The sequence below is a fragment of the Asterias rubens genome, chromosome 16 (genome assembly GCF_902459465.1).
Source record: "Asterias rubens chromosome 16, eAstRub1.3, whole genome shotgun sequence".
NCBI lineage: Eukaryota > Metazoa > Echinodermata > Asteroidea > Forcipulatida > Asteriidae > Asterias > Asterias rubens.
In genome coordinates this window covers 59,698-86,854 of record NC_047077.1, presented here as the reverse complement: position 1 = coordinate 86,854, position 27,157 = coordinate 59,698, and the positions used below count along the sequence as shown (strand labels likewise).

At 38.8% G+C, this 27,157-nt stretch overlaps 1 long non-coding RNA gene across 2 annotated transcripts; it reads left to right on the top strand.

Annotated features, from left to right (window-relative positions):
• The first annotated feature begins 3,845 nt into the window (after window positions 1–3,845).
• LOC117300626 lies at window positions 3,846–25,837 on the top strand. Of its 2 annotated transcripts, none has more exons than XR_004520190.1 (7): window positions 3,846–3,877; window positions 12,325–12,434; window positions 13,051–13,144; window positions 14,720–14,831; window positions 15,751–15,865; window positions 16,908–17,019; window positions 25,748–25,837. It is a non-coding gene; the product is annotated as an uncharacterized LOC117300626 (long non-coding RNA). The 2 variants fall into 2 exon arrangements; XR_004520191.1 differs by lacking the exon at window positions 3,846–3,877 and adding an exon at window positions 10,492–10,541.
• Window positions 25,838–27,157: the final 1,320 nt, after the last annotated feature.

The following is a 27,157-nucleotide window of genomic DNA, read 5'->3' as shown; positions in this document are numbered from 1 at the left end:
TTCTTGGTATTGAGAATTACAGATTTATTTTAAACACATGTCATGACACGCCGAAACGTGCTGAATGTGCGGAAACAAGGGTGGTTATTTTTTCCCCGACTCCGATGACCAATTGAGCCTAAATTTTCACAGGTTTGATATTTTATATATAAGTTGTGATACACGAAGTGTGGGCCTTGGACAACACTGTTTACCGAAAGTGTCCAATGGCTTTAAGGCATCTTCTTTTTATAGTACATGGACCATTTGTAAGTCTGAAATTATGACCCTGGTATTGTCATAATTAAAAGCTATTTTGTTTATACATTGTAATATACTAAGAGCTACCTGGCATGATGCCATACACCGTTTTGACAGCCCATGCCTTTCAGTTTCAACTAATATTTGGTAAAAGATTTTGAGTATGGAACGTGCACAGTGGGGGATGTTGACAAATATTTAAAGTCACCTGGAAGTGGTATTTTGTCAATTTAAAACAAAGCTTTTGTCACTAATCATTGTGTTTTGATGAGTGGAATGTGAATAAACAGTTAACTAAGGTTCTAAAAAGTTAGTTCTTATCTGGTTTACAAGTTTAAGAGTAGGCCCCGACCAGAGAGGTCGCTGTTCAGGACGTCAATCGAGGAATTTGAAGAGAAAATGCTGTAGGAAAAAGACATAGGACCGGACCACTAGGCACTATTGCTCTTGTGAGTCTGACCAGCCATGCAGACTGACCCCATCTTTAGTTGTTTTGCTGCATCCAGCAGCAATACACTTGATTGGCATTGCCGGGAAAATGCAAGAAACTATTTTTTTAGAAACCTACAAACTCACAACTTGGACTTCGGTACTTTGCACGTGTGTTTACTATGCATCAAGGCGAAGTCGGCCTCGATTGACGTCACAAAAGGGGTAGGCAGAGTCAACCCCCCAAACAACTTTATCTATGTTTTAAACATATAAATCGTGACTGTTTATTGTTCCTAAATATACACTCTTATATTTGAAAAAATAAAAATTATATTTCCAGGTGACTTTAAACAGCAACAGAAAATGAAAATCCGACAATTTAAAAAAATAAAAAAATAATTAACTAATTTTTACACATTTAATACTGTTTTGGGTATGAATGAATATTTGAAGCAGTCTTTGCTTGTGGGGGAATAGTTGGTATGTCTCTTGCATACTGTGAATTGTATTGGCGTGTTACCTGTTGTTATGTAGATTATTCCTACAATGTACCAGGAAAACAGCCTAATCACCATGGCATGGTTGAGCGTCAAGCCAGTTTCCGTCTGCCTTTACGAACAAATATAAGACTTTTAAAGCTGAGCATTTATAACCCACCTACATGAATTGAAGCAACTTAACCCTTTCAATACCACATTGTTTATTGCAAGCGCCCAACCGGATATCGCATTGTTGACAAAGGTCACAATGCTGTGTACCGTATTTTTTCACACTAAAAAAAATATAACGCAATTTGCAGTGTGTACTGTTTTCAATCTTGATTTTCTGTGGAAAGACATTATTTTTTTGAAAAACTTTGTGCATGCAATTTGTAGAATATGAAATGACCTTTCCTACGATGTCAAATTTGTATATATTTTCTTAATTTTGTTTGCAAGATTTCTGGCTGAAAAAAAAACACTTAATATTTTATTCTCGGATTTCTGTCTCAAGAATAACAACAAGATTTTTCAACCTATTTTCCTCAAGAAAAGTTTGTAAAAACTTCTCAGAAAATATAACCGTTTTATTATAGGCTTCTATTTCCATTTGTACCATAATCGGAACCTATTTTGCTGAAAAATCTTATCTGTTTTGAAAGTGTTCAGCTACCCACGGTCACTTCGACCAGCACGAGTGGGTCCAGGCCCGCCCGCCATGCACGCCAACCCACTGCGTTGAACGGGTGACGTGCTCGGTCCAGTTAGCTACCGTTGGTATATAGTCCGGTTTTGTCATCATCTGACTGCATGTCTGGCGACGAAATACCACGATTTGTTGCTAAATGTTCACTAGATACTTTGATAGAACTTCCCAAGTCTTTTTATAGAGTCACTATAGGCAAACATTCAAGCCAAAACCTCCGTGCAATGAGCAGACATGATGGTGATTTTGACGAAAAAAAACCGGAAGCGTGAAATTTGAGGTGTACTTTTCTTGGAAAATCATAATGGCGACCCCCTATACAATACATACCCATTGCAATGCTTGGTAAACAAGCAACCCGTCTATATAAAACCTAACAACAGAGGGCGCCAAACAAATTAAATACAATCTCTCAAAGGCAATGCTTTTTTCTGTCGAAGTTTTCTCGACATTGGTACGGAAGCGACTACACAACGCATGGTCGAGTTTTCTCGACAATGTAAGGAAGCGCTTGCATTGCGCAGTCGAGTAAACTCGACAATGGTATTGAAAGGGTTAAACTACCCCATGTCACAGAAGTAGGACAGAAAGTTGATGATAATCACATACCCCGGGGAAGTAATTGGTATATATAGAGCGCCCTCACACTGTCAAACATACATGGAAGGCTGATCGGTTTGTGTAACCTAGACTAGTCCGGGCTGTCTTTATCCGCAACATAGGATAAAGACTGGTACTTGCTATTCAGAATCAGTGATTCCATTGCTTACAATGATGTCATTGGATAAACGTGCAGTGACTAAAAGCTTACCGTATCTGTGTTTTGATTGGCCAGAGGCAATGTTTGTGTAGCTGACAAACATCACCTTGAACCAATCAAAACACTGATATGGAAAGCTTACTTTCGGTCGTCTGCATGCTGTGTCCGGGTGTGTGTTATGTACAGTACATGTACATGCATGTGTGCGTGTACTTGCATGTAATGTTGGTGTAGAGTTTGACGGTGTACATGTATCTCTATGTGAAATGAATGTAGGTGAAAGGTAAAGATTGACAGGGATTATCCTTTGTTAGTCCACTCTCTGGTGTTTGTTAGCCTTTTTTTTTTTTTTTTTCTTCAGTCGCGCCACGCATCTGGAACTCTCTACCACTTAATCTTCGATCTTGTCTTTGTACCGCAAAATTCAAGTCTCTTCTCATAACTTATCTTATGTCACAGGTTTCAATGACTAATTTTGTTGTGTCTGTTTTTCTTGTGTTTTGTTCTTGTTTTTTTTTTGGTTTTACTGCGCCTTGAACACCCAGCAGGGTGGATATGTGCGCATTACAAGTCTTATTTTTATTATTATTATTATCATTAAAGAGTGACGTCAGGTGTTAAAGGCAGTTGACAACTGTTGGAAATAACTCAAAATGCAATTATTAGCATAAAACCTTACTTGGTAACAAGTAATGGGGAGAGGTTGACGTATAAACATTGTGAGAAACGGCTCCCTTTGAAGTAACGTAGTTTTTGAGAAAGTAATTTTCCACAAATTTGATTTCGAGACCTTAGATTTAGAATTAATTTGAGGTCTCGAAATCAAGCATCAGCTAGAAAGCATACAACTTAAAGGGTGTTTTTTTCTTTCATTATTATCTCGCAACTTCGACAAACAATTGAGCTCTATTTTTTACAAGTTGGTTATTTTGTGCATACAAGGATGTTGAGATATACCAAGAGACAAGACTAGTCATTGACAATTACCAATAGTGACAACTGCCTTTAAAGCTATGTGTAACGGTGCACAACAATTAGCAAACTTTTTATTTTATGATTTTCTCGGTAAACATTGTTGTTTCCATAGATTAGTTTGGTCGTCAGTTTGATGCATCTGGAATGGGTGAGACTCGAGAGACTGTGGACTGGTGTTGGGCGCTTCAATGCCAAGATGTGGAACCTTGCTGAGGATCCAGCCTGAGCCTCACACAATCACACATATTGACCAGCAACATCTCCAGTCTACCTCAGGCATGTCAGGTGGGGGGAGTTTAGAATATTTTATGATTTATCTCTTTAAATACACTAAACACGTTTGATAATTTTCAAAGACCAGTCTTCTCACTTGGTGGGTGTATCCCAGCATAAGCATAAAATAACAAGCCTGTGACAATTTGGGGTCAATTGGTCATCGAAGTTCAAGAAAATGATGAAGGAAAACACCCTGTGTGTTTTCAGATAGGAATGAAAGACTTCTGGCTAGAAGTCTTTTAATATTTTAGTGAGAAATTACCTCTTTCTCAAAATCTACACTACTTCAGAGGGAGCCGTTTCTCACAATGTTTAAACTATCAACAGCTCTCCAATGCTCATTACCAAGTCAGTTTTTAAGTTAATATTTGTTTGAGTAATTACCAAACTTGTACCTTCCCTTTAAGGGATGGGGTGTTTTGTTTTAGGGACAATTAGAGGTACCCATAGAGGGAAACCAATGAGAGACTGGTCAATGTTTTCAAATGGAAGTCAGTGTTCTCCACACACGTAAATTGGGAGGGCGAGCCGCCCTCCTAAATTTAGGCCGCCCTGACAAAGAATTTGCCGCCCTGCTAAAATTATTGGCTGCCCTGCCCAAAAAAGGACAAAGAGACTATTTTAAGACTGCATTTAATAAGATCAAACGAGTAGCTGACAAGCCAGAGTCGACTTCAAAATCATAGCATCAGGAATGCAATCGTAAACAAACATTAAAACACGATGTTCACACGGCACATGGTTCATATGCCGAGTGCATCAACCAACCAATGCACACACACCACGCACACGTCGACGACCCCCAGACCATGGGAATACCCACTGCAAGCATAGTGCATGAACAGTCCGTACGCTGTGATTGGCCATTGATAGACTCCAACACAATAAACACGTTCACAAACTGACAAAGAATTGCTATACAGTGTGCTGCACGCATGTACAGAATGGTAAAATGTACAGCCTCGATGTTGACTTTTGCCCTTTAGGGCTTGCGCAATGCGGGGCAAAGTTCATTGATAAATAAATATTGTTCGGTGCGTTACCGATCGATGAATCTTGATTATTTTATTACAAACAAGTTCTTAACGGCGGAACACCAATTCATGGAAATGGTTTTTGATGGAAAAAGTAATATTTAGGGCCATAATTTGGGGATAAGAACGTCCAAAACTGTGGGTTTTGGTTTTTTTTTTTTTTTTCGTTTTGAAAATTGCACACGGAGACCGTCCGATCATCATGGTCCGGTCACCCACTTTCTAAATTCTAACATGCGGCATGCCGTTCATCCCTTTGTGGTTATAATTGGCGCGGCGCACAAAGCAAAATGTATAACAAATTGTAGTTTTGATTTAGTTTTTAAAACAAGGTTGTTCCAACCGAAATGGATGTCAATCAATAGGTAGCGTCGTCATCAGGCCCATGGGTTAACACATTATTTTAAGAAATGGTTTTCGCAAGCATTTGTTGCTTTCACGTCCGCTGACATATCAAAATGGGCGCCATTAAACTGCCGAAACGCGTGTGTATAAAGATGAGCGTATTCACTTTATTTGTCAAGCAACACGCAACACTGAACGCCAATGCAAGTGTGTTACTTTTATTACACACAGCACATCCAGCGTGTGCGCGACTAACGCCCAACACAGAACGGATCAACCACAGGACTAATTGTTATATCCCTTATATTTAGATATTTTCTAGTTACACTTTCAGGGGTTATGATCGAGCTAGTCATGCTGGGAAAAGATGGTGCGGCGAGATCGCTCATCCTTGGGAACGAGGTTGCAGATTACCCTAACTGAAGCTTAAATAAAATTATAAAGTCAAACGGTAGGAGCAGAGAACTGTTGCATCAGAAACCATCCTCGACCAGTGAACTCACAAAATAAGATGACATTGCCTAAAAACTAAAGCACATGAGAAAATCAACTGCTGTTGCATGACTTGTATTTATCGATAAGTCACTACAGACTTCAAGGGAAACTACTAGCTGCTATAACTAATTGGCTTTACTAAAATTACTTTTAGTTCTAATACTCTTACTCTAATAAGCACTCTTGCCTCAGTACTTTCTTGAATGCTGTGAAAAAAATCCATTGGCAATGTCTTACCACTAGACCCTAGTGGATAGAGGCAGTTCAAATCCTGCATGTATGTGTTAGTAGCGGGTGCCACAATTGCATTCGTGATGAACATATTATTTTTTGTTTACCTTACACAGATGTGTAGTAAGCACTGTGTACTCAGTCAGTACAATGCCGCACCCATCAATCAATCAATAAAACATTTATTTCCACATTCACATCACATGGAGGCATCATCCTAAAAGCCGAGGCTTGTGGCGGATGTGCCCGTTACAGGATTACAGAACAAAACAGGAATACAGCACTAAATAGACGAATAAATAAATACATACCACTACGGTAGATAACTACACAAATGTAAATATAACTATGAAGCAGAACATGAAGTGAAGTAAACAAAGGGACAACAATAAAACAAACAATACAAATTAGAAAACATAGACGAGTAGGTAGGTAAGTAAGTAACGGCTAAGCCAACTACCAGTATAAAAAAGCAAATCGATCAATTATGTTGGGAATTTAGTAAAAACGTTTTAGTAGGTATTTAAACGAGCTAATTGAGGGGCAATTAGTAATTGGTGGTAGAAGATTATTCCAGTTTTTTGGTCCAGTGAAAGAAATTGTGTGTTGGGAAAGAGTTGATCTAAATAGGGGAACATGAAATTTAGCTGACGACCTAGTATTGTAATCATGTACGGTGCTGTTAAAAACAAAAAGATTGAGTAATGATTTAGGAAGTTGGTTGTTTACAAACTTATACATAAAAACATCTTGCTGAAATACATTTATATTCATAAGAGACAATAGCTTATGTTTCTTAGACAAGGGAGTGGTGTGCTCGAGAAAGGGGGCCTTGCATACAATGCGAATAGCCTTTTTCTGAAGTTTAATCAACTTATCCAGATTTGACTTGTACATGTGTATGTATTGGCCCAGATAATGTTACAATAGGAGAGGTATGAAAGAACAAATGAACAATATAAGGTACGCAGAATGCTCGATGGGAGTGTACATGTATACTTCAATCTACTCATGATACCAATATTTTTTTGATATTTTGTTTTCAAATTCTTTGATATGGATGTTCCATGAAAGACATTCGTCAATATAAACCCCAAGAAATTTTGTATTAGTCACTCGCTGTATGGGCTCATTATTAATTTTCACTTGACAATTACGTAAATTCAATTTCTTTTTACTTTTTGAAAAAGCCATAAATGTACATTTCTTCAAGTTGAGTGACAGTCGGTTTGCCTGGAGCCAAGTTGATACTTTGTCTAATTCAACATTAAGTACATTGATAATAGTTCCTACATGTCTAATATCACTTGAGTAGATAATATTAGTATCGTCTGCGAAAAGGATAAAAGAGAGGACCGTTGAGGCATGACAAATATCGTTTATGTAAAAAGAAAATAACAATGGCCCAAGAAGGGAACCTTGTGGTACCCCACAAGTAATATTATTCAATGAAGAGGAGCAGCAGTCAATTTTAGTATATTGGTTTCTGTTCGTAAGATAACTACAAAACCAATTCAGAGTAGTACCTCTTATACCATAATAATTAAGCTTTTGAAGCAGAATATTGTGATTGATGGTGTCGAATGCCTTAGACAAGTCTAGAAAGACACCGAGCGATATACAGTTATTCTCAAAACCTTTAGTAATTTCATGGACTAGGTCTATTACAGCCATGTCAGTAGAATGATTACTTCTAAACCCGTATTGACCATTGTACAAAATACCAAATTTAGATAAAAAAGAAGAAGTTCTCATGTAGACTATTTTTTCGAGAAGTTTAGAAAAACATGATAACACAGACATTGGTCGGTAGTTAACGGTTTCACACTGGTCTCCAGCTTTGAATATGGGGGTCACTTTGGCCGTTTTCAGTTTATCGGGAAAAACACCCTTAGAAATGGACAAATTACAAACATGGCATAATGGCCGACTAATTTTGGAAATAACGGACTTAAAAACATCAGGGCTCAGGTCATCGTACCCAGCACTTTTACCATTCTTAAATGATTTGGCAATATCGCAAACCTCCTTTTGATCGGTAGGGTAGAAAAACATTGATTCAGGGTGATTACATTTTTAAAAATCTTTAAATGACACATCTGTTTGTGGAATTTTACTATTCAGTGATGGGCCAATGTTAGTGAAGTAATTATTGAATATATCAGCGACCTCATGGGGATCATTAACTTGTCTACCCTCGTGATTAAGCTTTGTGTCTGACTTACGACTACCGGTATTATTATTCAGAATGAGCTTAATAATCTTCCATGTCTTCTTTACATCATGTTTTGCATGGTCAAATTTATCTTTATAGTATTTAGACTTAGCTTCTTTTAACAGGGTGGTTAGTTTATTACGGTAAGTTGTATACTTATGCTTATTTTGCTCAGTTGGTTTGTTGATATATTTTTTATACAGTCTATGTTTGTACTTGATAGATTTAATCAAACCAGTGGTCATCCAGCTTTTAAGTTTACAAGTCGTTTTGGATTTGACTTGTTGAACAGGAAAATTTGCATCATACATTGAGGTATACTTGGAGTGAAACAAATTGAAAGCTTGGTTAGGATCCTCATTAGACAAAACGTCACTCCAGTCAGTTTCAACAAGATCATATGAAAATCTGGCAATACCACCGGCATTGATTATCCTTCTAGATTGATTAGCACAATGTTGGGGCTGGTGAGTGCCCTTTAATGATGAGACTTGGAAGATGGGAAAATGATCTGTAATTTCAGTAAATAGAATACCACAAGACATGTCATCATCGAGATTGTTGGAAATGATGTTGTCAATGATGGTGGCAGTCGTGTCAGTAATACGGGTTGGTTTATTTATTAACGGCCGATGATAATTACTAAAAATACTATTAACAAAATTCTGGGTAGGTCGATGGGAACCATATTGCAAGAGATCTACGTTGAAGTCGCCCATAATAAAAGTCTTTTTGTTTTCTTTGTTAATTTGCTGGAGAACAATATCAAATGAGTCAACAAAAGTAGCAGGATTAACCTTGGGTGGCTTATATACTACACCAACAATAATGTTCTTTTGTCCCGAGCGAGGGATTTCAATAAACAGTGATTCACATAGTTATTGTCTAGGAATATGTCGTTTCTCAAATTAAATATAAGAGAATCATGTATGTACAAAGCAACGCCACCACCAGCCTTGTCTTTTCTATTATTAGAAATTAAATTGTACCCATCAATTTTAAATGGAGGGCTATTTTCATGGAGCCAGGTTTCGGTAAAACCAAGGATAGAGAACTGAAAATTCAAAAGATCAAGATAGTCGCAAATACTGTCAAAATTTGTATGAAAACTTCTTGCATTTAAATGAAAGGTAGAGAAGGTATCTTTGACAGGTTTGTGCTTGAATCGTTCTTGAAATTGATCACAGAATAAATAATCAGAGTTTTGATGTGTGTTAAGATAGAAGTTACTGTCAGGATCGACATCGGCGTTTCCAGGAAACTGATTGTTAAATATTAAAGGATTAAGTATGAGATTTGAAAGCCTATCAGTGTTAAATCTTTGATTGGTTCGGAGCTCTACAAGAGCTACATGGAAATCCATGTCATCTTCTAGGTGATTAAAAGGCAAAGCGTGCTCATGGCATGTAAGTTGACTATTGCATAACTCACAATAAGTAGTCATTGAAAAGTGTAGTATAGCATTATACTATATACAATTGCCCCAACACAGATTAAGCAACATTCCTCAGTCGTTATACTATTATGTAAGCTTTTGGTAGTAGCCGTGTAATACCATACGAGACGAATAGTAAACTCAAACGGAAAACAAGTACATGAATAACCACAAAACATGGATAAATATGAATTAAACATTGAGCAGTACTTGCTCCATGGGAATCATAGTAAAGTTAAATGTAACCATTAAGAAAATAAACTTGATACCAGGAAGCCCTGAAGTTCAAGGAGAAGAAGAAGAAGACGGGTCGGTCTTGATGTATTTGGAGCCGTTTATGTATAGTTCACCGTTGCGGAAGACAGGTCGACCGCCGGACTGATACGCTTTCTTCATTATGTCGCAAAGCTCTCTCTTCTTTGCAATGTCGGCGGCAGGGAGATCCTCCAAAATGAACACGGGGAGTTTGCAAGGGCTCGCTTGGCATGCTTCAGGATCTTCTGTCGTTCCGGCCGATACAGGAATTTGACCAGGATATGGCGAGGTTTATCTGTCACGTCTGAGGCGTATCTCGGTGAGCGGCCGGTCCGGTGGGCGTTCTCGATAGTCACGTCGGGCATGCTAAATTTTGTTGCGAAGGTCTGCATAGCCTTTTCAAAAGGGACTATATGGTTCTCGTTGAGAGCTTCTGGTATGCCGCCTATTCTGATGTTAAAGCTTCGGGAATAGCGTTTTTGCTGGAGACTGGTTTCCTGAAGCTTACTGATGTTCGTCGTGGCCTCGTCCAACTGCTTCGCCATCTTGGATGCCCCATCAGCCAGTAATTTGTTTTCTGCTTGCAGATCTTCAACAGATTGGTTGGTAAATAGGATAGATTTCTCCATCTCTTCGTGGTCGGCCTCAATCTTCCCCATTCTGGTAAGTAGATCCTGCTGGTTGTTGATAACTTGATCTAGTTTAGAATGTAGATCAACTGCCATGTTCTTAATTTCCCGCCGCAAGCAAGATAACTCATTGTCCGATGATGAGGGGCTCTGTGATCTCGTGATAGGCCCTTGGTCACCCGACGTGCTAGGTGCGGGAAGCTTGGCACTAGGTTCGTCTGTTGAGCCAGTTGAACCCTTGCTTTTATCTTTTTTTGGAGGCATGACCTTGATCTAGAAGTCTGTTCGATGTTGTAAGGCAGAGATGGTGAAAAAAACCGAGGTTTAACGGAGAGACGGAGTGTATAATTGACAGAAAACGGAGAGCCCCACGGAGCAAGTCAAAAACACGTCCGTCTAGGTTGACTGCATATTTAAAATTTGTGAATTTGTTGTCCATAGCAACAAAGGGTCGTGGGTCCGGTGCTATGTAATGTAAGCCGATTTTACGAAACGCTAGGATTAATCCTACATATATGTACATATCTTGAGTTAGGACGAGTAACTTGTCCTAATAAGGATACATGTGTTCAATGTATCCTATACGTAGCTGCTAAGGTAATGGAACTTAACTAGTCTGAAAGCCTAAGATTAATCATATAAGTTAGGAAGAATTTGATGAAATCGAAGGCAGTTACACTCAAAGCTAAGAGAAGGGGTTTGCCCCAGTGTTTCTGGCAGTGGCTGCTGAGTGCACCACGGAATCTCAATTACCTATAGGCCTATCAGTACTGCATAATAACATGGGTGTCAATCAGAGTCTGGGGAGGGGGGCAGTGGTAGGGTACATAATATCAAATGTCCCGCCCATGTTTTGTTGACCACCTTTATCATGAAGCTCATGGGCATCGTTTCTGGGGGTGTCCCCCCACTGTTTGAATGGTGGGGGACACTATGTCAAGTGTCCCCCCTTAAATGAATTTAAAATGCAAAATTTTCCCGAGCCCTTCAGCGAGGCCCCGTCCCCACTGCTGTAAAGGCTTCATCAGTGACAGATTGCCCCCCCCCCCAGCTTAAAAAAAGGGGGGGGTGTGAAGGGTGGGGGACACAATATCAAGTGTTCCCCTCCCCCGATGTGTTTGACCACCTTTATCATGAAGCTCAAGTATTGCATTGTGTAAGACCTAAGCCCTGTATCCCAAACCCTGTGTCCTGCCGTCAGCATCAATCCTTCGGGGCGACGGGGGACACGCCCTCACTTTATAAAGGTTGGGGGACACTTTATCAAATGCGCCCCCCCCTAGTTTTTGACCACCTTTGTCATGAAGCTTAAGTATTGCTTTGTGCTTTGTGTAAGACCAAACCCTGTGTCCTGCCATGGGCATCAATCCTGTGGGCGAAGTGGGGGACACATGTCCCCCACTTTATAAAGGGTGGGGGACACTTTTTCAATTGCCCCCCCCCCAAACCCTGTGTCCTTCCATCGACATCAATCCTGGATGAATCGAAAAATTTCCCTATAAACCAATTCAAATGTAACCATCAGCAATGTTTTGCAGCTCATTAAGTGACAAGAAGTATCAATACAGCGCTGCCCATGATAGCCTGGCTGGGATAATGAATAATCTTATAATATTGGTTTGACCCTCTCATTGATGTGTGATAAGCGCTGTACACTCGCTGCTTTCAGAGTCCTGTGGGGAGAAAAATGAACCTCAGACAGAAGATGGTTCTCATGAATGAGATTCTGAACATGGTGTAAGGATCATCATTGGTTGGAATTCTACAGGATTTCACTTTCACCTCATCTCACTCTTTCTCAACTTTGTTCTTTACAGAAGGAGAACTCAAGTCTAGTGCAGTGTCTTGAGGATGACGAGCGTGGGAGTTTTAAGCTATAAAGCAGGTGATGTCACTGCTGGAGCATGAACTAGACCGAATAAATCAGGTATGAGAGATGAGAGGAACCATGTGGTGTGTCTTAGAGTAAAGAAATAGGAGTGCAGACAAATCCACTGCCAAGTAACATTTTCCTTATTCTAGAGTAGATCTTGGCTGCTAGGCCAATTAGCTCCTCCAGTGACAAGAAGCAAGTTTGAATGATATTAAAGGCAGTGGACAGTATTGGTTATTGTCAAAGACTAGCCTTCACAGTTAGTGTATCTCAACATATTCATAAAATAACAAACCTGTGAAAATTTGAGCTCAATCGGTCATCAAAGTTGCGAGATAATAATGAAAAAAAAATAACCCTTCTCACACGAAGTTGTGTGCGATTAGATGGTTGATTTCTAAACTTGAGGTCTCGAAATCAAATTCGTGGAAAATATCTTCTTTCTCGAAAACTACTCCACTTCAGAGGGAGCTGTTTCTCACAATGTTTTATACCATCAACCTCTCCCCATTACTTGTAATCAAGAATGGTCTTATGATAATAATTATTTTCAGAAATTACCAATAGTGTCCACTGCCTTTAACTTTGGATAAGGATAATTGTGCTCCTGGTGACAGTTTATTAGGGGGTTTTGCCTTCATCTTAATCTTTCTTTGTTTTTTTTTTACAGAAGAAGAACTCAAGTCTAGTTCAGTGTCTTGAGGATGAGGAGTGTGAAGCAGATGCTGTCATTGCTTGATCATGAACTAGACCAAAGAAATCAGGTAGGAGATGAGAGGAACCATAATAATAATAATAGTTCTTATATCGCAAATTATTTCACAATAACAGTCTCAATGCACTTATCATAAGTGCCCTGGGGTGGATTTCACAAAGAGTTAGGACTAGTCTTAGTCTTATAACGAGTTAGGACGAAGAATAGCTATACGTTTTTAATATGTCTTAGGACTAGTCCATAGTTAGGACTAGTCCTATCTCTTTGTGAAATCAACCCTAGGTCATTGGGCCGATACCACTCCTTTAATTTTTCTCAGATTCCTGGGGAGTATAAACCGGGGCAGTTGTAGCATTGGAAAGGCCTTTTTATACACAATACCCACCAACTCCCGCAGGTACCCATTTATACTACTGGCTGAAGAGAAGCAATTAAAGTGAGATATCCTGCTCGAGGACACAACTGTCATGACCAGGATTCAAACCCGCACTTCGATGGCTTAACCACCCGAACTTGAATGTGGTGATCTTAACCACTTGACCTTGAGAACCTGCGATGGTGTGTCTTAGAGTCGAGGAGTAGAAATGCAGACAAGTCCAGTGTCAACATTCTGCTGCTGAGAGTATTGCTGATAAATATTTATTAAACGTAACATGTAAAATGGACAAAGTTTAAGTTCCTTCAAGCAAAATCCTGTGCTTCCTGGACACAAAATATCCGCATGTACAGGTTCAATATCACTACAGAAGACTTGTGCATTGTCAGTAAAATTGTATTGTTGGAGTAGATCTTAACTGCTAGGCCAATGAGTTCACCCAGATGAGCTCACCCAGTGTGGAAATGTCGTAGCCGAGCGGTTAAGAGCATTAAATTCAAACTCTGGTGTTTCTGATCACCAGAGTGTGAGTTCAAATCCCCAGCCGTGACACTTGTGTCCTTAATGAAGACACTTAACCATTGCAGTCCTTAGGCTGGGACCTAGAGCCGTTGGTCCCATGTGTTGAGATGTTAGTTCATCTTCCACATAGTTGTTTAAGTACGTACATTGTGTGGACCTCGTTTGTTCGTCAGTGTTCAAGCATTTATCACAGTTTTGCCCTGTCTTGGTTTGCTCTTCTTAATGTCAACCCTTATTGCACCAACAACATCGTACTAGAGCAGGTTCGAGTGTGCACCATGGTTAAAGGCAGTGGACACTATTGGTAATTGTCAAAGACTAGCCTCCACAGTTGGTGTATCTCAACATATACATAAAATAACAAACCTGTGAAAATTTAAGCTCAATTATTATCCGAGATAATAATGAAAGAAAAATAACCCTTGTCACACGCAGTTGTGTGCGTTTAGATGGTCAATTTCGAGACCTCAAGTTCTAAATCTGAGGTCTTGAAATCAAATTCGTGGAAAATTACTTCTTTCTCGAAAACTATGGCACTTCAGAGGGAGCCGTTTCTCACAATGTTTTATATCATCAACCTCTCCCCATTACTCGTCACCGAGAAAGGTTTTATGCCAATAATTGTTTTGAGTAATTACCAATAGTGTCCACTGCCTTTAATTAAAGGTTTGACTCAAACCCAGTGTATTAGTCTAACCTCAGTCTAAAACTTCTTGACCCCAACAGTTACTGTCAGAGCATAATACCTTCAGCGAGAAGAAGGATGTGAACTAGTTGACTGATGATGAAGTATATGAAGGTGGATGAGGAAACACAACTGCATCACAGAATGAATGAGGTAAATACATCCACAGTTAATGCTTAGTTTGTGGGAAACAAGTTCATTTCTGTAGAAAGAAATACTTTAACTCTTTGGGTCTACTTCACTCTACTTATAAGAACCAAGTATTACTATTAACCGGTAGAGTCAATTTACTATTTGCATAGTATTGCAGACAAGTCCCCTGTCAAAAAACATTTTGCTGCTGAGAGTATTGCTGACAAATATTCTGAAAAACATAGCATGTAAGGGACAAAGTTTTAGTTCGTCCAAGCAAAATCCTGTGCTTTCTAGACATAAAGTATCTGCAAGTACAGATTCAATACCACTAAAGAAGACTTATGAATTGTCAGTAAAATTGTATTGTGGGGAGTAGATTCTATTAACTGAATGGCCAATAACCTCACCCAGTGACATGGAGCAAGTTTGAATCATATTGAAACACCGTGGCAGTTGAGATGGTAATTCTTCTCCACATAGTTTTTCAAGTTTTCATCAGTGTTCAAGCATTAATCACAGTTTTGCCCTGTCTTGGTTTGCTCTTCCTAATGTCAGACATTATTGCACCAACAACATCACACTAGAGCAAGTTTGAGTTTGCACCGTGGTTTATTAAAGGTTGACTCGAACCCAGGCTGGTAGACCATTGGTTGACTACTGTGGTTGACCATTTGTAACCAGCCTCGAGCCCATGGTTTCTTATCTGGTCCCAACAGCATGTTCAATTCTAACATGTGTAAAGTGCAGAAGGGAACCAGTGACACTTGCAAAAAGGCTGAAGGTGACTAGACTTCCAAAGTGAGTCATTTGGGTGAGTGCGTCACTGCGCATGTACAATGCTAGTCAGTAGTCAATCACAGGTCAACTAAATGTGCCCACTCAACTTGCTCCTAGTATACTAGTCTAACCTCAGTCTCAAACTTCTTGACCCCAACAGTTACTGTCAGAGCATAATACCTTCAGTGAGAAGAAGGATGTGAACTATTGGACTGATGATGAAGTATATGAAGGTGGATGAGGAGACACAACTGCATCACAGAATGAATGATGAGGTAAATACATCCACAACTAATGCTTAGTTTGTGAGAAACAAGTTCATTTCTGTAGAAAGAAGTACAAAAAAATTCTCATTTTGTGAGAAACAAGTTCATTTCTGTAGAAAGAAATACTTCTCTTTGGGTCTACTTTACTCTACTTATAAGAACCAAGTTATTATTACTTACCGGTAGAGTCAACTTACTATTTGCATATTTCCTATGCCATTGAGCAATATTGCTTAGACTTTTACATACAATAGCGCCCTCAACCTTCTTACCGACAATGCCTCGCGTTATGCAAGAAACGATGCCGTTCTCTTTGGCACATCAGTGAGACATTGTCAAACTAATAAGTCTTCAACTTATGACAGCAGCAATGTCATACAATGTACTTGGTTTTAAGCACTGCAGATATATGCACTCACAACACTGTTTTTAAAAGGCAGAGTGTACCCTTGGTTTTTGGAACTGTGAAATGTCTCGATCCTACACAACACAATCAAACTAACCCATGAAAAATTCATGACAAAAGGTGGTCGCCTTTTTGAGATATCCCTGAAAATCCTGAGCGACTGCCATGAAGGAAGAATAATCCCTGATAGGAGAACACAATCTGAGAAGCGTTACTGTAAATGACGCTCCTTATACAGTATTCAAGTTTCTTGGGATAAAAATGATATATTTTTCTATAACCCCAGTACCTCAAAATGAAATGTCTCTCACAATGCATTATATTATCCAAAGCTGATGTTCTTCTTACTCATTGCCTTGGTGCCCTTGAAATTTAAAATATCCTGATAGGGTGCCCTTTTCCAAGCACACAATGCCTTGGTGTCCTTACCTTTTTAAAATTGAAACATACGGGCATGTCTTAACTTTTGTCTTTATAGTCATTAATTTTCAGAGCCATTACAAATCATAACAGGTCCCTTTGTTAATAAATCAACTTAAAAACATGATCAGCCTATATAAAGTTATAAAGGTGAATCCTTCAAAGATTTATATTTTATATTTTCCAGTAAGTTCTTATTTCATTAATGCTTCCTTATGTTCACAGGTTGATGTACAAATTGATATTATGAAGAATGAGATAAACCGCCACACTAAGTATGGTCATCAGGGAACCAAGCAAAGCTGAGGAATGAAGTGCCTGGGGTACTCATTGGAATGTATGTACTCTCCAACAAAACAATGTTGTTATACCTTGGTAACAAACTGTGAAGTTTGATTGGTCGCGAACCAATCACGTGCTGTGCAACAAATACACATGTACCACGGCTGCACAGTGCGGCGGGTAATATGAGTGATGTAAACCGGTGTACATCACCTTGATCATTCCCAGCGTTGGTCGTTTTCCAGCGCTTAGTACGAAACGACCACGGGTTCGAGGGAACAGTGAAGAATGGTTTCTTGTTTGAACAACTGTATCACTGATTGTCTGCTATTAAATTTGGCATACTCCTGGTAATTAATGTTTAAAGATGACAACACAACTTTGAGAAGAGGAATAATCATGTTACCAAGGTATAACAAAACAATTGTGATTTGGGGTCCATGGGTTTTGGGGTCCTAAGGGGGAAAATGGCACCCTCAGCTTCGCCTTGGTTGCCATTTTCCCCCTCGGGTGTAAAAAACATCATGGACCCCGTCACAGCGTGCCACGATTGTATAATGTATCATATGGAAAATGTGGCTTGTGCTCGTGCATACTCTATGTTATTAGGCATTCTACACTTAAACAGCTAGCGGTGGGATTCAGCACTTGCACATAAGCAGAGAATGGTGATTGTTTCAAGTACTCTTCCAATAACCAATGATGAACCAGAGGATTGGAATGAATTTACTCTTCCAATAACCAATGATGTACAATCCCTTTATGATATGTTTCTTGAATACTAGAGGATTGGAATGAATGTACTCTTCCAATAACCAATGATGTACCATCCCTTTATGGTATGTTTCTTGAACACTAGAGGATTGGAATGAATGTACTCTTCCAATAACCAATGATGTACCATCCCTTTGTGATATGTTTCTTGAACACTAGAGGATTGGAATGAATGTACTCTTCCAACAACCAATGATGTACCATCCCTTTATGGTATGTTTCTTGAATACTAGAGGATTGGAATGAATGTACTCTTCCAACAACCAATGATGTACCATCCCTTTGTGATATGTTTCTTGAAAACTAGAGGATTGGAATGAATGTACTCTTCCAATAACTAATGATAAACAACCCCTTTAAGATATGTTTCTTGAATACTAGAGGATTGGAATGAATGTACTCTTCCAACAACCAATGATATACAACCCCTTTAAGATATGTTTCTTGAAAACTAGAGGATTGGAATGAATGTACTCTTCCAATAACTAATGATGTACAACCCCTTTAAGATATGTTTCTTGAGAACTAGAGGATTGGAATGAATGTACTCTTCCAACAACCAATGATATACAACCCCTTTAAGATATGTTTCTTGAAAACTAGAGGATTGGAATTAATGTACTCTTCCAATAACTAATGATGTACAACCCCTTTAAGATATGTTTCTTGAGAACTAGAGGATTGGAATGAATGTACTCTTCCAACAACCAATGATATACAACCCCTTTAAGATATGTTTCTTGAAAACTAGAGGATTGGAATGAATGTACTCTTCCAATAACTAATGATGAACCATCCCTTTATGATATGTTTCTTGAACACTAGAGGATTGGAATGAATGTACTCTTCCAACAACCAATGATGTACCATCCCTTTATGATATGTTTCTTGAACACTAGAGGATTGGAATGAATGTACTCTTCCAATAACCAATGATGTACCATCCCTTTATGATATGTTCCTTGAACACTGTCACCATCATTCGATTTTAGCAAACACTTATCATGAATTCTCTCTTGAACTTTTGCTAATGGTGACCCCCGTTCAAAAACGAACACTACTGAAACTACAGACAAGAAATAATCAAAACGGCTGACAAGAAAGCGACTTTTGAATACAAGAAAATTACATTTAATTTAAATTATTAACTTAGCAAAAATTATGTTTAACTATGTCGGTTCGACTTGTGAATTCTTTCACATACAGTTTTGTTTATAACACCCTAATTGCAAACACAATGCTTGGTGATACAACTATGATTAACCCATCACGGAAGAGTTCAACCCAAGAACATACTTTAAATTTCTTATTGATTCAAGCAATCTTAAATTTCAGTTCAACTTATTAGGTAGTCAAAGTAAATAGTAAACAAAAACACAAAGCAACCGCAGCTTAATCACCTTATAGCATGACTCAATTACAAAAACTTTTCTGTGCTCTCGCTGGTTAAAAAACTTTGGGGCGAGACCACACGAACGCAAACGTAGTTTTTTACACTCTGCTGAGATGGGTAACGCACGCACAACAAAAAAACAAAAATACCACCATAGGAGTGAAATGAATGTACTCTTCTAATAACCAATGATGTACCATCCCTTTATGATATGGTTCTTAAATGATAGATGATTGGAATGAATGTACTCTTCCAATAACCAATGATGTACCATCCCTTTATGATATGTTTCTTGAAAACTAGAGGATTGGAATGATGTACTCTTCCAATAACCAATGATGTACCATCCCTTTATGATATGTTTCTCGAAAACTAGAGGATTGGAATGAATGTACTCTTCCAATAACCATTGAGATATACAACCCCTTTATGATTTCTTTTTTGAAAACTGGAAGATTAGAATGCAATTTATCTTCTAATAACCAATTATTAATCATCACTTGGTGTTGTGTTTCCATCTGAAAGCTCACTGATTCTAAAGTTCATACCAGTACCAATCCACCAGAGAAATATTTCCATCTGAAAGCTCACTGATTCTAAAGTTCATACCAGTACCAATCCACCAGAGAAATATTTCCATCTGAAAGCTCACTGATTCTAATGTTCATACCAGTACCAATCCTCCAGAGAAATATTTCCATTTGAAAGCTCACTGATTCCAAAGTTCATACCAGTACCAATCCTCAGGAGAAATATGTCGTCTCTGAGCTCATTGATTCTAAAGTTTATACCAGCTCTACTGATTCTTAAGTTCATACCAGTACCAATCCTCAAGAGAAATAATTCCATCTGAAAGCTCACTGATTCTTAAGTTCATACCAGTACCAATCCTCCAGAGAAATATTTCCATCTGAAAGCTCACTGATTCTAAAGTTCATACCAGTACCAATCCTCTAGAGAAATATTTTCATCTGAAAGCTCACTGATTCTAAAGTTCATACCAGTATCAGTCGTTCCGAGGAATATTTTCTTTGAAAAATTTTCAAATTTAAGGCGAAGCATTTGAGGAACCCATTAATCTCTGTCCATTTTTTTGATTGCAAGATGATTTCATGATAAAAACATAGTGTACAATATATACCTCATATATAGAATCCTGTAATCTGATTGGTTAATAACAGAGTCATGGAAATAGCTGTGCCTCCTTTTTCTATCAAGATGACTTCATAGTTGACTACGCCCCGGTGACTATGCCTGCCCTGAAAATAACGGTTGCAAAGAGGTCGCTCGTGTGTTCTGTATGATAGGTTGTACATGTATGACTAGTGTTCCGTGACGCAGACAACCTTTCATTGTAGTCAGTGTTGTTTAGAAGAATCTGTGTTCGGTATATAAAAGAAATATTGACTGCATAATCGGGGCACTGTTAAAATTATAGGCCCTCGGTGATGTCAAAACCATGGCTATTCCCTAAGCTTCACTTGAGGCATAGTCATGGTATTGACATCACCTTGGGCCTATAATTTTAACAGTGCCCCTCATAGTATTCAATATTTCCATACTAATACATGAAAAGTTTATGTAGAATTCCTACATTAGTGTTAACTGCATGTTACAGGACCTGCGCAAACTTTTGAGTGAACAAATGTAATGTGTTTTTAATACTATTTCAATGTTTTTCAGCCCGGTGAAGGAAATATAGTTTCTATGAAATTTGTTGATTCAATGGATCGACATTATATATCACTTAATATTTGAATAATCTGTTGCAAACTGCTTACCAAACAAAAAATACCTACATGGTATTACTGCAAAAATAGCAAAAATAGTTAATGGCTTGACGTTTCGACTCGTGCAGAGTCTTTCTCAAAGGCTAAAGACAACAAGACTCTGCTAGGGTCGAAACGTCAGGCCAGTAACTAAATTTTGCAAATAATATTAAAGACAGAGGACACTATTGGTAAATGTCAAACACCAGTCTTCTCACTAAGAGTATCTCATCATATGCATGAAACAACAAACCTGTGAAAATTTTAGCTCAATCGATCATCAAAGTTGCGAGATAATAATGAAAAAAGAAACACCCTTGTCACACAAAGTTGTGTGCTTTCAGATGTTTGATTTCGAGACCTCAAATTCTAAATCTGAGGTTTCAAAATCAAATTCGTGGAAAATCACTTCTTTCTCGAAAAACTACGCTACTTCAGAGGGAGCCGTTTAACACAATGTTTTATACTATCAACAGGTCCCCATTACTCGTTACAATGTAAGGTTTTAAGCTAATAAGTATTTTGAGTAATTACCAAAAGCGTCCACTGCCTTTAACACAACACCAATATCATTTGTCCTTAAAATTAGTCAGGATGCAGCAAGAGCAAGTTCAGGTGGGTGACTAGATCCAGGCCATATCTCATTGGGCCCCCCTGCCTGCCCCCTTTCAATGTTGGTTCCAATTGGCGGTCTTCTTCGTTACAGTCAACATTGAGCGGGGGGACGGAAGGCGGGGGAGAAATTGTTAATTATTGTCAATGGAAAGTGGACAGGGAACGATAGGAATGGGTAGATCCTTACAGACTGAGCAATAGTTGATATGTCACTTGAACGCTAAGTGGTTGGACTACCTACATGTAGTCCAACTGGATCAACCAATCCCCAGGCTCTAGTCATACTCCCATATCACTGTTTCAGAACGGTGTGGTTAGGTTATGTGACAGAGCAGAACAAGTTTTGTCAACTTTCAAAACTCAATTTGAGAGTTGTCTCCTTTAGTACTCCTTGTTTTTGGGAACAGATTTGTCCTTTTTTGCCAATCAGTATGAAAGGTATGTTGAGAAATTTATAAAAATGGACAGATGAGCCAATTACACATTTGATTTAAACTACAACTTTACTAAAGTTTTAGCACCTGAACTTGCTCCAACCTAGAGTGATTGTGTTGTTCATGGAGCATCTTTACATGTATATGTAGATGCAATATCGCTAACAAAAAGGTGGTTTATAAAGACAAGAGGAAATCTGTTTGCTGATTTGCTGAAGGTTGTTTATTTTTATGCCAACAATTGATTTAAATTGATTTCCATCTTTTTTCTTAGATTTTGTTTAAATTTGTGTGTACCTTTAATGTTTATTAAATCGAAACTCAAAATGCAAATGGTTGTTTGTTTGATTGTAAATAAACCATAAAACATGAACTAACTCTTTTGATTGTCAGATCTCTCTCTACTTCAAGTATTGTCTCCAGTCATTTGCTCTTTAAAAATAGTACAAAAATAAAAAGATCAAAGGTAAAGTAAATCAATGGTTTCTGAAAGAGCACATTCATATCAATCCTCTAGTTTTCTAATCCATATCGAAAAGGGATGGTTTACTATTGGTTAGTGGAAGAGTACATTCATTCCAATCCTCTAGTATTCAAGAAACATATCAAAAAGGGATGGTACATCATTGGTTATTGGAAGAGTACATTCATTCCAATCCTGTAGTATTCAAGAAACATATCATAAAGGGATGGTACATCATTGGTTATTGGAAGAGTACATTCATTCCAATCCTCTAGTATTCAAGAAACATATCATAAAGGGATGGTACATCATTGGTTATTGGAAGAGTACATTCATTCTGATCCTCTAGTTCTCAAGAAACATACCATAAAGGGATGGTACATCATTGGTTATTGGAAGAGTACATTCATTCCAATCCTCTAGTGTTCAAGAAACATACCATAAAGGGATGGTACATCATTGGTTATTGGAAGAGTACATTCATTCCAATCCTCTAGTGTTCAACAAACATACCATAAAGGGATGGTACATCATTGGTTGTTTGAAGTGTACATTCATTCCAATCCTCTAGTTTTCAAGAAACATATCATAAAGGGATGGTACATCATTGGTTATTGGAAGAGTACATCATTCCAATCCTCTAGTGTTCAAGAAACATATCATAAAGGGAGGGTTCATCATTAGTTATTGGAAGAGTACATTCAATCCAATCCTCTAGTGTTCAAGAAACATATCGAAAAGGAATGGTACACTATTGGTTATTGGAACAGTACATTCATTCCGATCATCTAGTGTTCAAGAAACATATCACAAAGGGATGGTACGTCATTGGTTATTGGAAGAGTACATTCATTCCAATCCTCTAGTGTTCAAGAAACATACCATAAAGGGATGGTACATCATTGGTTATTGGAAGAGTACATTCATTCCAATCCTCTAGTGTTCAAGAAACATACCATAAAGGGATGGTACATCATTGGTTATTGGAAGAGTACATTCATTCCAATCCTCTAGTGTTCAAGAAACATACCATAAAGGGATGGTACATCATTGGTTGTTGGAAGAGTACATACATTCCGATCCTCTAGTATTCAAGAAACATATCATAAAGGGATGGTACATCATTGGTTATTGGAAGAGTACATTCATTCCAATCCTCTAGTATTCAAGAAACGTACCATAAAGGGATGGTACATCATTAGTTATTGGAAGAGTACATTCATTCCAATCCTCTAGTGTTCAAGAAACATACCATAAAGGGATGGTACATCATTAGTTATTGGAAGAGTACATTCATTCCAATCCTCTAGTATTCAAGAAACATATCTTAAAGGGGTTGTACATCATTGGTTATTGGAAGAGTACTTGAAACACTCACCATTCTCTGCTTATGTGCAAGTGCTGAATCCCAGCGCTAGCTGTTTAAGTGTAGAATGCCTAATAACAAAGAGTATGCAGGAGCGCAAGCCACATATTCCTGCTAACCTGTGAAATACTATTACCGTAATCACTGAATTCCCTTCTCCCACAAGCGCCGATTATTTGCTTACGGTTTAGTGGAAATTGGGCGCTGTTGTAAAATAACTTGACATTTCGATCAGTATGTTCTGATTGTATTTGACCCATCCATACATAACCCGCTGCTAGATTCAATTATAACACCCAGTACCAATATTCTGCCTTTTCATTGGTTTAGAGCGCGTCACATGATATGTCTTAGTTTTGCTAGACGACGGCCGTGTGATAGTGCATCGGTTTGCCGTGCGCTAGTCCGAAAGACTAGCACACGGCGTGCAGTACCCAGAAATCCGTTGCGTGTACGAGGATGATAAGTTAATAGTCTGTAACCATTTCGGATTACATGACACTACATGCAGCACAGTAAAATTTTGCAATCTGTATTCGCGTCGTGTAGGATTGTAGCATTCAGGTCTGTAAAGTCTGTACATTATTTAGAAATGTTTGGGGTGTTATAAAACAAACATTGGCTGCTTTTACTTGTGCAATGGTTTAAACTATGACTCCCTCGGTGATCCCCGGAGCATTCTTTTTTCCCTCGGCTTCACCTCGGGGAAAAAGAACGCTCCGGAGATCACCTCGGGAGTCATAGTTTTAACCATAGCACTCGAAGCAGTCAATATTTGTATACTAACTCTAGCTACCGGCCAATATCAGGCTTTTTCAATCGCAACATGAACCTATACCCTAGCAGATACCCATTTAAGTCCAATTATAGTGAAGCTCAAGAACACAAGTGCCATGACCGGGGATTTGAACCCACACCCAGGGCCCATATGCATAGTAAACTTTGTTGTGCTTAGTGTTGCAGAAAAAAGGCTTAGGTGTTAGCAAATTTCACAAGTGAGCAAGAAGATGAGGCAGATCCAGGTTGCCCATTCACAATGGATTTGTTGGGACGGTACAGTAACTTAAAAAAAAATGTAATGATCATTCCAATCCCTTTAACAAAACACTCCGAACAACCAACCTGTGAAAATCTCACGGGAACACTGGCAAAATTTACTCGGTCCACAAAACAGTAGAACAAAGATTTACCAGGTCGGCCAAGGTGTGTTTTTGTTGAAAGGGTGGGGGGGGGGTGTAAAACTTTGTTTTGATGTACGACGCTACGATCGACACCTACATGTACCTTTTGCATTCTACTAAACCTCAGTAGATAACACGAAAGCAAACATGTTTTGGTTTGGCACCTGTTAAGGTCTTTTTGCAGATATCCAAAAATTAATGACACACTGGGGGCCCTTGTTAGTAAAATATACTGGGCACCACAAAATATATTACTCATATCAGCAAACAGAGAGGTAATAGGGCCCATTTTCATGACTCGCTGCTTAACTTATGTAAAGATTCGATACTTACAAAGCAAGGAATTCTGCTCACAAGTCGAGCGAGTTTCACCTGTTAGCAACTTTTTGCTTGTGCACATGAGTACTCAATCTAGGCATTTTGCGCTTGCACAGCTTGTGCAGAATTTTTGTGGTTTTACATGTACAGTAAGTGAAGAATATTGATCCTGAGTGCACAATCCGGCGATAATCAAAGCCATGAAATTGGGCCCTTGGCCTTTCTTAATACAGCATGTAAACACGAAAACTTGCTAACCACAGAAAAAAATTGATAAGCCAAGATTTGTTTAAAGCAGAGTTCTCCTGCCTAACAGCTTTATAAAAGTAGGCCCTGGTGTGTAGATATATGCTTAGCACAGAGCAGAATTGCTCAGCAAAGACAGAAATAGTGTATAAGGAGATCAGGAGCCCTTGATGCAAAGTCCTTAAAGGTTTATATTTACAGCAAGTATTTACTTCTTTGTGTAGGACTCATCTGACTCAATTCTTTGGCTGTGAGTTTCTTACGATTCTGATATTGGAATTTTCCTTGCCCGGCCGCACTTGGCATCTCATTGTCACTCTTGGGATTTCAAGAAGGAGCAATGTCAACTCATCATCTGAGGTATGTACATTGTAGGTCTTATTAAAGGGAGCTGATTAAAGGCAGTGGACAATGTTGGGAATTACTCAAGCATAAAACCTTACTTGGTAACGAGTAATGGGGAGCTGTTGATAGTATAAAAACATTGTGAGGAAACGGCTCCCTCTGAAGTGATGTAGTTCTCGGGAAAGAACTAATTTTCCATGAATTTGATTTCGAGACCTCAGAATTAGACTTTGAGGTTTCGGAAATAAGGGTGTTTTTTCTTCCATCATTGTCTCACAACTTCTCTGACCAATTGCCAATAGAGCCAAAATTGACACAGGTTTGTTAATGCAAATGTTGAGATACACCAAGTGAGAAGGCTGGTCTTTGACAATTACCAATAGTGTCCAGTGTCGTTATGTAGTGGCGATAATCTGAACTTGGATCATTCAAACAGACATAGTATGATAAAAGTTAAAGCGCTGAACTGTAGCAGCACTAGTTGCACTGATTAGTAAGTTCACTCCTATACTGTAGGTCATCCATGTGACGGCACTACTTGCGCTGATTAGTAAACTCACTGCTACACTCAAGCCACTGTTAGTCATCCATGTGACGGCACTAGTTGCGCTGATTAGTAAACTCACTGCTACAATCCAGCCACTGTAGGTCATCCGTGTGACGGCACAAGTTGTGCTGATTAGTAAACTCACTACTACACTCCAGCCTCTGTGGGTCATCAGTGTGACGGCACAAGTTGTACTGATTAGTAAACTCACTGCTACACTCTAGCCACTGTAGGTCATCCGTGTGACGGCACAAGTTGTACTGATTAGTAAACTCACTGCTACACTCAAGCCACCATAGGTCATCGTGACGGCACTAGTTGCCCTGATTAATAAACTCACGACTACACTCCATCCACTGTTGGTCAGTCATGTGACGTCACCAGTTCACTGATTAGTAAACTCACTGCTAAACTCAAGCCACTGTGGGTCATCCATGTGACAGCACTAGTTGCACTGATTAGTAAACTCACTGCTACACTCCAGCCACTGTAGGTCATTCATGTGACGGCACTAGTTGCACTGATTAGTAAACTCACTGCTACACTCAAGCCTTTGTGGGTCATCCGTGTGACGGCACAAGTTGTACTGATTAGTAAACTCACTGCTACACTCCAGCCACTGTGGGTCATCCGTGTGACAGCACAAGTTGTACTGATTAGTAAACTCACTGCTACACTCCAGCAACTGTAGGTCATCCGTGTGACAGCACAAGTTGTACTGATTAGTAAACTCACTGCTACA